We start from the raw sequence: 12,019 nt of genomic DNA on the forward strand, positions 1-12,019 counted from the left end.
TACTGAGTAGGCCAGTCTGGTACTACCAATATGCCAGAGGCAGAGTCTTGCTTGATCTTGGCCAAGCATTGACTGATGAGGCAAAATGGGGGAAACACATACAAGAACTTTCCACCCCAGTGTAGCGAGAATGCATCTACTGCTACTGCCCCTGGGTCTGGTTCCCATGAAACATAATTTGGTAACTGATGATTTAGTCTGGATGCAAACAGATCAATGTCCGGTACAACATATCGAACGACAATGTCGTTAAACACTTCATGATTCCACATCCATTCTTTGTTGTCATTGAATTCTCGTGACCTGGTGTCCGCCACCATGTTATATCTACCTGGTAAGTAGATAGCTGAAACCCAGATGTTTCTTGTAATACACCAGTGACAAATGAGGTTAGACAATTTATCACAGGATACAGACTTACTTCCACCCATGTGATTAATGTATGTTACAGCTGTAGTGTTGTCAATCTGAAGTTAAACATGCACATAACCATATAACCATATAACAATTACAGCACGGAAACAGGCCATCTCGACCCCTCTAGTCCATGCCGAACACATAATCTCCCCTAGTCCCATATACCTGCGCTCAGACCATAACCCTCCATTCCTTTCCCATCCATATAACTATCCAATTTATTTTTAAATGATAAAAACGAACCTGCCTCCACCACCTTCACTGGAAGCTCATTCCACACAGCTACCACTCTCTGAGTAAAGAAGTTCCCCCTCATGTTACCCCTAAACTTCAGTCCCTTAATTCTCAAGTCATGTCCCCTTGTTTGAATCTTCCCTACTCTCAGTGGGAAAAGCTTTTCCACGTCAACTCTGTCTATCCCTCTCATCATTTTAAAAACCTCTATCAAGTCCCCCCTTAACCTTCTGCGCTCCAAAGAATAAAGCCCTAACTTGTTCAACCTTTCTCTGTAACTTAGTTGCTGAAACCCAGGCAACATTCTAGTAAATCTCCTCTGTACTCTCTCTATTTTGTTGACTTATCCGGTCATGACATGATGCATATTGCTACAATAAGCCTTTAACCCATAGAGTGCACCCAACAACTTTAAGTAGTTAATACCATATGACTGAAGCATCGATGATTCCTGCAGATTCCATCTGCCACCGCAGCTTGAGGTGGTGTTGGTAGCACCCCAACCTAGCGCACTGGCATCAGTTTGCAGGATAACAGATGGTGTATCAACTAAAATAGTATTAGAACAATACCTAATATTGGTAACCCACCATTGTAACTCAGCAATGGCTTCAGCTGGCAACTGCATGGGTCTATCAAAGTGACCTCTATGAAGTTTGAGTGCCTGCTCCTTTTCATGTTGTAAGTTTTGGTTGTGCAAAGGCCCGAACTGAGCAGCTGGGAAAGCAGCCACTAATTTGCCAATTATACTAGCCACATGTCTAATAGAAGGTTGGTTCTTAACAATGAGGTTGCTGCAGGTTTCAATTAATTCTAATTGCTTGCCCCAAGGCAGAGTCACTGACATGTGAATTGAGTTAATGGTGAACCCCCAATAATCAATTACTCTAGATGGTACCAATTTGGACTTAACTGGATGGATCTGGAACCCCAGTCTCTCAAACATGAGTTTGGTAGCTGACACAGATAATTCAGCTAATTCCATAGTCTTCCCAATTATTGAGATGTCATCCAAATATGCCATGACTATATGACTCTGTGCCCTGAGTAGCCCCAGGACTGGTTTTAGCAATTTAGTGAATTCAATTCAATTCAACTTTATTGTCATTGCACAGATACAAGTATGGGTACAACGAAATGCAGTTTAGCGTCTGTTCGTAGTAATAGTGCAATATAGAAATAAAAATACAGAATAAGCAAACAATGTGGACGGAGAGACTGGAGAAATCTATCGGCGGGACTCCGAGTTCAGCAATGTGATAGTGTTGTTGAAGAAGCTGTTCCTCATCCTACTTGTACGAGACCTGAGGCTCCTGTACCGCCTCCCTGATGGGAGGAGGGCAAACAGTCCATGGTTAGGGTGGGAGGGGTCCTTGATGATCTTCCCGGCCCGTTCTGACCTTCATGTGGGCAGAAAGAATAGAAGGGAGCTAGCCACTGCAAAGTGTGGGGGAGGGCTTGGGGCAAGTGTGGTAAGTGATAGGTGGATACAGATGAGGAAGGGTTAATTAGCAGATGTAGTGAGGTGGGAAAGGGTAGGATGGAGATAGAGACAGGGACCGGGAGGTGATGTGGAAACAAGAAAAGGCTGCGGATTCTGGAATTTGGCAGGAAAGCAAGGTGAAGAGTGAATCAATATGGGAAAAGTAGTGGGGGGTGGGAACAACGGAGGGGGTCCACTGGGAGGGGTGTGTGGTGATGGCCAGGTGGGGTAGGTGGGGGGAGGAGTGACGAGTATTGTGAGAAGCAGGGGTAGGCAAGACTCCTTGTAATGACATAACACACTTCACAAAAAGCAGAAAGAATCTAAGTTTGCTGATGTAGATGTGGGAGTAACAGAGGAGCAGAGAGGCAGCGGCTTTGTCCGTTTAGGCCTGGGCTGAGGAAAGGTCCCTTTGCTCAGAAGGTTGTGAGTCTTCCTGTTCCTCACTGTGGAGCCACAGTTGTTGAGGACACACCAGGCTGTCATTGTGAATGTTGATTGAATCAAGGGATGGTGGAGATGGAGGGACAGGTCACGATAGGACCAGGAATGATCAGCTGTGGAGTATGAGGGCTGGCATGGGCAACAGACCACTCATCCCTTCTTGGTTTATATTAAAGCATTGATCTTTTTTATCCCCCTCCATCCAGATGAGGATGAATGTAATGGAACTTTTACACAAACACCGTGTGACTCCAACTGATTGTCACAACACAGTGGAAGCTACTACTGTACCTGTAAGGCAGGATATTTCCACCCATGCAAACAACGTAACTTCACAGACGGCAGAGGCTGTGAAGGCGGGTGGCGACACTCATATTTTTGTATTTAATACTTTACTGTTTTCTCTCACTGGGGAGCTTGTGCTTTGACCTTGGCATGAATGGGAAGAGGCAAGGCCATAGCAGCTGGTTTCAGGTACATAGAGGAGTATTGGGAAATCAATAGACAACAGACAATAGACAATAGGTGCAGGAGTAGGATATTCAGCCCTTCGAGCCAGCACTGCCATTCAATGTGATCATGGCTGATCATCCCCAATCAGTACCCCGTACCTGCCTTCTCCCCATATCCCCAGACTACGTTATCTTTGAGAGCCCTATCTAGCTCTCTCTTGAAATTATCCACAGAACCGCCCTCTGAGGCAGAGAATTCAAGAGACTTACAACTCTCTGTCATAAAAAGTGTTTCCTCGTTTCCATTCTAAATGGCTTACCCCTTATTCTGAAACTGTGGCCCCTGGTTCTGGACTCCCGCATCATGGGAAATATGTTTCCTGCCTCTAGCGTGCCCAAAACCCTAATAATCTTATATGTTTCTATAAGAACCCTCTCCTCCTTCTAAACTCCAGGGTATACGTCCAGCCGCTCCATTCTCTCAGCATATGACAGTCCCGCCATTCCTGGAATTAACCTTGTAAACCTGCGCTGCACTCCCTCAAAAGCAAGAATGTCCTTCCTCAAATTAGGCGACCAAAACTGCACACAATACTCCAGGTGTTGTCTCACTGTGGCCTTATACATCTTTGCTCCTATACTCAACTCCTCTTGTTATAAAGGCCTACATGCCATTCGCTTTCTTCACTGCCTGCTGTACTTACATGCTTACTTTCATTGACTGATGAACAAGGAACCCCAGATCATGTTGTACTTCCCCTTTTCCCAACTTGACACCATTTGGACTGTAATCTGCCTTCCTGTTTTTGCTACCAAAGTGGATAACCTCACATATATCCACATTAAACTGCATCTGCCATGCATCTGCCCACATGCTCAACCTGTCCAAGTCACCCTGCATTCGCATAGCATCCTCCTCACAGTTCACACTGCCACCCAGCCTTGTGCCATCTGCAAATTTGCTTATGTTACTTTGAATCCCTTCATCTAAATCATTGATGTATATTGTAAATAGCTGCGGTCCTAGCACCGAGCCTTGCGGCACCCCACTAGTCACTGCCTGTCATTCTGAAACGGACCCATTTATCCCTACTCTTTCAAGATTCAAGATTCAAGAGAGTTTATTGTCATGTGTCCCTGATAGGACAATGAAATTCTTGCTTTGCTTCAGCACAACAAAACATAGTAGGCATGACTACAGAACAGATCAGTGTGTCCATATATCATTGTATAAATATATACACACATGAATAAATAAACTGATGAAGTGCAAATGGCAGATAATGGGTTATTAGTGTTCAAAGTTTTGTCCGAGCCAAGTTTAATAACCTGATGGCTGTGGGGAAGTAGCTATTCCTGAACCTGGACGTTGCAGTCTTCAGGCTCCTGTACATTCTACCTGAAGGTAGCAGGGAGATGAGTGTTTGGCCAGGACGATGTGGGTCTTTGATGATGCTGCCAGCCTTTTTGAAGCAGCGACTGCGATAGATCCCTTCGATGGACTGGGCAGTGTTTACTACTTTTTGTAGTCTTTTCCTCTCAAGTTGCCGAACCAAGCCATGATGCAACTCTCTGATGCGGTCAGCATGGTCTCTACTGTGCACCTGTAGAAGTTAGAGAGAGTCCTCCTTGACAAACCGACTCTCCGTAATTTTCTCAGGAAGTAGTGGCATTGATCTGCTTTCTTAATAATAGCATCAGTGTTCTCGGACCAGGATAGATCTTCAGAGATGTGCACGCCCAGGAATGTGAAGCTCTTGACCCTTTCAATCATTGACCCATTGATATAAACGGGACTGTGGGTCCCCATCCTACTCCATCTAAAGTCCACAATCAGTTCCTTGGTTTTGCTGGTGTTGAGGGCCAGGTTATTGTACTGGCACCATATGGACAGTCGCTCGATCTCTCTTCTATACTCTGACTCATCCCCATCAGTGATACGTCCCACAACAGTGGTGTCGTCAGCGAACTTGATGATGGAGTTCACACTATGACCGGCTACGCAGTCATGAATATAGAGCGAGTACAGCAGGGGGCTGAGCACGCAGCCTTGAGGTGCTCCCATGCTGATTGTTATAGAGGCTGACACATTTCCACCAATACGAACAGACTGTGGTCTGTGAATGTAGTTGAGGATCCAATTGCAGAGCCTTTTTGATGGCCTTACCAAGGTCATATCTGGACTTCTCGTAGACCTCTGTATCATCAGACATGAATGCTTGGTGTCTGGTCATCAGAAGAGTGCGGATCTAAAAGTTCATCCAAGGTTTCTGTTTAGGAAACACTCGGAAGGTTTTTGTAGGGATGCAGTCTTCCACACATTTCTTTATGAAGTCTGAAACGACTATGGGGTATTTGTTCAAGTCTGTTGCCGAGTCCTTGAACATTGCCCAGTCTACAGACTCCAAACAGTCCCTTGACAGACTGCAAGGGACCTACATTTGTTTAGTTTTTTTAAATCAAAGTATTTTTTATTTAGTTTTCAGGACATAACAAAGTGCAAAGTTGTCTATTTGTTACAGACCGAGTGTACGAAAAGAATAAATAATAAAACAACTTATGCTAACATATAACAAGACAACAATAAAAGAGAAATGAGATACCAAAAATAATAATCCCTCCCCAGTCACTGCCAGTGAGCATGTGCAAATATCAGCCTGTCACAACAATAATCCACGATAAATAAATGGGTAGACTGTTAAGCTGTTAAACTGTGCTTGATGATCAAGCATTTATAAAGTCTGGAATGCATTTAAAAAAGGATCCCACGCTTTCTGAAACCTTCCATTTGAATGTTGAAGTGAGTACCTGATTTTCTCGAGCTTTAGGCAGGACATAATATCTGTCAGCCATTGAGTATGAGTGGGCGGGGAGGTTCCATCCACCTGAGCAGGATTGTTCGCCGAGCCAGAAGTGAAGCAAAATATATAGTGCGGCGTTTATCTGCTGTTAATCTAACCTCCTCACCAGTGACCCCAAAAAGAGTGATTAGAGGCTTTGGTTCCAATTTGATGTTTAACACCTGGGATAATGTTTGAAAGACTTCTAGCCAGAATTTGTTAAGGCTGGAGCATGACCAATACATATGGATAAGAGAAGCTTCAGAAATTTTACATTTAACACAGAATGGACTAACCTCAGGGTAAAAAGTAGATAATTTGACTTTTGAGATATGAGCCCTATGTACCACTTTGAATTGAATCAGACAGTGACGAGCACATAGAGAGGTGGAATTAACCAGTTTAAGAATGGATCTCCATGTATCTTCCGAGAGAGAGGAGCCCAAGTCTTCCTTCCATGCTGCCTTGAGCTTGTCCATGCCTTAGGTCCACCATCCTGCCATATAAAGCTGAGACAAGTCTATTCTGAGATGGGTTTAAAGAAATAAATGTATCAACAAGGGTTGTGTCTGTTGGTATAGAAGAGCTGGGCAGTTTATAGAACACATAATGTCTTGTTCGCAGGTATCGGAAAAAATCTGACTTTGGAAGATTGAATTTGTTGCTTAATTGTTCAAATGATGCTACAGTGTTACCCATTAGCAGGTCCTTGAAGCGCACAATACCCTTCCTATGCCATTCTTTAAAGCCAGTGTCCTGAGTTGATGGTTTAAAAAGGTGGTTTGATCCAATAGGGCTTAGTAGAGAAAGGTTATGCAACCCAAAACACTTCCTGAATTGAACCCATATCCTCAAAGAGTGTTTAACCACTGGATTTTTTTAACAGATTTAATTGAGGGGAGTGGAAGTGAGGAACAAGTAGTGCAGGTATGGACATATTATGGTCGGCTTCTTTTTCTGGTTAATTTGTATGCTTCATCTTTTGTTTTGGAATCTGGAGTATTGTGTACAGTTTTGGTCTCCTAATTTGATAAAGGACATCCTTGTGATTGAGGCAGTGCAGCGTAGGTTCACAAGATTGATCCCTGGGACCTCTTTTGGGGAAGGGACTCGAGCACTAGAACCCGAGGGGAACCAATATCCTGGCGGGGAGATATGCAAAGGCTACTGGGGAGACTTTAAACTAGAATGGTTGGGGGGAGGGAGTCAAATAGAGAAAGCTAGTAATAATAATAATGGATGGGATTTATATAGCGCCTTTCTAATACTCAAGGCGCTTTACATCGCATTATTCATTCACTCCTCAGTCACACTCGGTGGTGGTAAGCTACTTCTGTAGCCACAGCTGCTCTGGGGCAGACTGACGGAAGCGTGGCTGCCAATCTGCGCCTACGGCCCCTCCGACCACCACCAATCACTCACACACATTCACACACAGGCAAAGGTGGGTGAAGTGTCTTGCCCAAGGACACAACGACAGTATGCACTCCAAGCGGGATTCGAACCAGCTACCTTCTGGTCGCCAGCCGATCACTTAGGCCATTGTGCCGTCTGTAGACAGTGGGTGAGGCAGGAGGCAGCGAAGGGAAGCACCCAGACCCAACATGTAGGGAAGAAAGAAGAAAAAGATAATAAACAGTGAATAAGAGGTACACAAAAATGCTGGAGAAACTCAGCGGGTGCAGCAGCAACTATGGAGCGAAGGAAATAGGCGACGTTTTGGGCCGAAACCCTTCTTTAGACTGAGTGAATAAGAGGTGGTGGGTTTCTTAAATGTGTATATTTTAATGCTAGGAGCATTGGAAGTAAGGTGGATGAGCTTAGAGCCTGGATTGACACCTGGAAGTATGATGTTGTGGCGATTAGTGAAACATGGTTGCAGGATGGCTGTGATTTGAAACTAAATATTCCAGGATTTCGTTGCTTCAGGTGTGACAGAATTGGTGGGGCAAGAGGTGGATGTGTTGCATTGCTTGTCAGGGATGATATTACAGCAGTGCTTTGGCAGAATAGATTAGAGGGCTCGTCTAGGGAGGCTATTTGGGTGGAACTGAGAAATGGAAAAGGTGTAGCAACACATAGGGGTGTATTATAGCACGCCTAATGGGGAGCGATAATTGGAAGAGCAAATATGTAAGGAGATAGCAGATATTAGTAGTAAGCACAAGGTAGTGATTGTGGGAGATTTCGATTTTCCACACATAGACTGGGAAACATTCTGTAAATGGGCTGGATGGTTTGGAGTTTGTAATATGCGCAGGATATTTTTTTGCAGCAATACATAGAGGTGAGAAGGGGCCGTGAAATGAGACAGGTCAGGTGGCGGAGGTATGTATTGGGGAGCACTTCGGGTCCAGTGATCACAATACCATTAGTTTCAATATAATTATGGAGAAGGTCAGAACTAGACCAAGGGTTGAGATTTCTGAATGGACAAAGGCTAACTTTGAAGAGAAGGATTTAAAGGGAGTGAATCGGGACATTTTGTTTTATGGGAAGTATGTACTAGAGAAATGGAAGACATTTAAAGGTGACATTTTAAGAGTACAGAATCTTTATGTCCCTGTTCGGTTGAAAGGAGAGAGTAATAATTGGAAAGAGCCATGGTTTTCAAGGGAAATTGGACACGGTTCGGAAAAAGAGAAAGAGCTACAATAATTATAGGCAGCATGGAGTAAATGAGGTTCTTGTGGAGCAGGGCCGGCCTTAGCAGGTGCGGGGCCCAATTGGGAATTCGTAGAAATATAAATAAATAATTATAATTGAGACACGTGTCCCTGCTTTCTCCTCCCCAGCTCTCCCTCAGCCCTTTTCCAGCTCTCCCTCAACCCATATGACAATAAAACACTCTTGACTCTTGAAAGTCTATCACCTCCATGATCAACCCTGATAGTGTGTCCCAGGCACCCTATGTGACAATAAAAAGTGTCTCTAATTTTCTCAGTAACCTCCACAATAATATTGGCCCATTTATAGATATCAAACAATTCAGTCAGAATTTTCTTCCCAAGGGTGGAAATGTCAAAGACTAGAGGGCGTAGCTTAAAAGTGAAAGATGCAAAGTTTAAAGGAGATATGCTGGGCAAGTTTATTTACACAGAGAACGGTAGCTGCTGGAATGTGCTGCCAGGGTTGGTTGTGGAGGCAGATGCGATATTATAGTATAAGAGGCTTTTTGATGGGCATGTAGATAAACAGGAGGGATATGGATCATATACAGGCAGAGGACATTTGTTTATCTTGGGAGACACAAAATGTTGGAGTAACTCACCGGGTCAGACAACATCTCTGGAGAAAAGAAATAGGGGACGTATCGGGTTGAGACCCTTCTTCAGATCGCGACCTGAAACGTCACCTTCTCTAGAGATACTGTCTGACTTCAGCTTTTTGTGTCTATCTTCGGTTTAAACCAGCATCTGCAGTTTGACCTTGTTGTCATGTTTGGCTTGGACATTGTGGGCCGGGGGGGGGCTGAACTGTTCTATGTTTTATATGTTCTCCCAGCCATATCCCTTCTCTTGTAGTGTCTGTATTTTCTGCCTGGAAGACGTTCAGTTCAATTTATCTGCAGGGGGGACAGGGCCACTTGGCAGGGTACATGTTGGACAAAAGCAGAGAATCAGGAGTGTTTCCAATGATTCCTGTGTTGATGAGGCATGCAGTCAGAGTCATACAGCACGGAAACAGGCCCTTCGACCCAACTCATCCATGCTCCATCTAAGTTAGTCCCATTTACAAACATTTGGTCCATATCCCACTGAGCACGTCTTATCCATGTACCTGTCCAAGTGTCTGTTAAATGTTATTATAGCATCTGCCGCAATTATCTCCTCTGTCACCTCATTCCATATATCTGTCCCCCTCTGTGTGAAACAGTTGCCCCTCAACGTCCTATTAAATTTGCCCCTCTCTTAAACCTGTGTCGTCTGGTTTTTGATTCCCCTGCTCTGGATAAAAACTGTGCACTCACCCTATCTATTCCCCTCATGATTTCATACACCTCTATAAGATCTGACCTCAGTGTGGGGTAAGACCATGCCGGGCGGAGAGTGGGTGAAGAGTGACAGGGATGTGAGAGTGAGCTCCTGTCACACTCTGTGCATCACTCCCTCGTCACTCGCAGTCTCTCGCTCCTCACCATCCGTGCTGTCGATGTTTGTATCTCTGTCCCTTTCTGCAACAGATGTGGACGAATGCGAGCATGGGCACCAGTGCAGCGCCAACATGATCTGTCGCAACACCTTTGGGAGTCACCTCTGTGTCTGTGGAGCGGGATATCACCCAGGGCCGGGACAAACATGCCAGACCTGTCAAGGTAAGCTCAGACTTAGGATGAGAGCTGATGTTCAGGGAATCAAAACTGGAGATGACGGAAACATTCACCATGGATTTGTGCCTGGAAGGTCATGTTTGACTAATCTTCTTGAATTTTTTGAAGAGGTTACTCGGGAAATTGATGAGGGTAAAGCAGTGGATGTTGTATATATGGACTTCAGTAAGACCTTTGACAAGGTTCCTCATGGAAGGTTGGTTAAGAAGGTTCAATGGTTGGGTATTAATGGTGGAGTAGCAAGATGGATTCAACAGTGGCTGAATGGGAGATGCCAGAGAGTAATGGTGGATGGTTGTTTGTCAGGTTGGAGGCCAGTGACTAGTGGGGTGCCACAGGGATCTGTGTTGGGTCCACTGTTGTTTGTCATGTACATCAATGATCTGGATGATGGTGTGGTAAATTGGATTAGTAAGTATGCAGATGATACTAAGATAGGTGGGGTTGTGGATAATGAAGTAGATTTTCAAAGTCTACAGAGAGATTTATGCCAGTTGGAAGAGTGGGCTGAAAGATGGCAGATGGAGTTTAATGCTGATAAGTGTGAGGTGCTACATCTTGGCAGGACAAATCAAAATAGGACGTACATGGTAAATGGTAGGGAATTGAAGAATGCAGGTGAACAGAGGGATCTGGGAATAACTGTGCACAGTTCCCTGAAAGTGGAATCTCATGTAGATAGGGTGGTAAAGAAAGCTTTTGGTGTGCTGGCCTTTATAAATCAGAGCATTGAGTATAGAAGTTGGGATGTAATGTTAAAATTGTACAAGGCATTGGTGAGGCCAATTCTGGAGTATGGGGTACAATTTTGGTCACTTAATTATAGGAAGGATGTCAACAAAATAGAGAGAGTACAGAGGAGATTTACTAGAATGTTGCCTGGGTTTCAGCAACTAAGTTACAGAGAAAGGTTGAACAAGTTAGGGCTTTATTCTTTGGAGCGCAGAAGGTTAAGGGGGGACTTGATAGAGGTCTTTAAAATGATGAGAGGGATAGACAGAGTTGACGTAGATAAACTTTTCCCACTGTGAGTAGGGAAGATTCAAACAAGGGGACATTACTTGAGAATTAAGGGACAGAAGTTTAGGGGTAACATGAGGGGGAACTTCTTTACTCAGAGAGTGGTGGCTGTGTGGAATGAGCTTCCAGTGAAGGTGGTGGAGGCAGGTTCGTTTTTATCATTTAAAAATAAATTGGATAGTTATATGGACGGGAAAGGAATGGAGGGTTATGGTCTGAGCGCAGGTATATGGGACTAGGGGAGAATACGTGTTCGGCTAGAAGGGTTGAGATGGCCTGTTTCCGTGCTGTAATTGTTATATGGTTATATGGTTACAAGTCAGGCAGAAGCTGTGGAAGGGACGGCAGGGACTGATTAGTGATGGTTAACATGGTTCTCTGGGTGGGAAATTGTGGATTGCAAATTTGATTGGGTGCTTTGAAAAGGTGACAAAGAAGGCACTTGCCATGTTTGCCTTCATTGGTCGGGGCATTCAGTACAACAGCTGAGATGTTGTGTTACAATTGTGTAAATGTCGGTGAGGCCACACTTGGAATATTGAGAACACTTCAGGTCGCCCAATCTAACGTTGCACATGTTGGGAGCACCATAGTGGAGCTCTGGGTGAGGGGCAGAGGTGAGGTCTACTCTGCCCGATGGGTGAACATCAGGAGGGTGACAGGTGAAGTCTGCAGGTGGCACTGACATCTCTTTCATGTGATTCTTACACCAGTCGATCCACTCATTTGTTCCGACTCGGGAAAGCGGAGTTCCACAGTGCAGCGGTGCAGTCGCAAGCAGGTACGTGAACGACCTCTG

General features: G+C 44.6%; 1 long non-coding RNA gene across 1 annotated transcript; it reads left to right on the forward strand.

Moving 5' to 3' along the window:
* Window positions 1–2,832: 2,832 nt before the first annotated feature.
* On the forward strand, window positions 2,833–10,179 carry LOC116966125. Its single transcript, XR_004409901.1, has 3 exons — window positions 2,833–2,928; window positions 7,309–7,314; window positions 10,054–10,179. It is a non-coding gene; the product is annotated as an uncharacterized LOC116966125 (long non-coding RNA).
* Window positions 10,180–12,019: the final 1,840 nt, after the last annotated feature.

Source organism: Amblyraja radiata, chromosome 35, assembly GCF_010909765.2.
Source record: "Amblyraja radiata isolate CabotCenter1 chromosome 35, sAmbRad1.1.pri, whole genome shotgun sequence".
NCBI lineage: Eukaryota > Metazoa > Chordata > Chondrichthyes > Rajiformes > Rajidae > Amblyraja > Amblyraja radiata.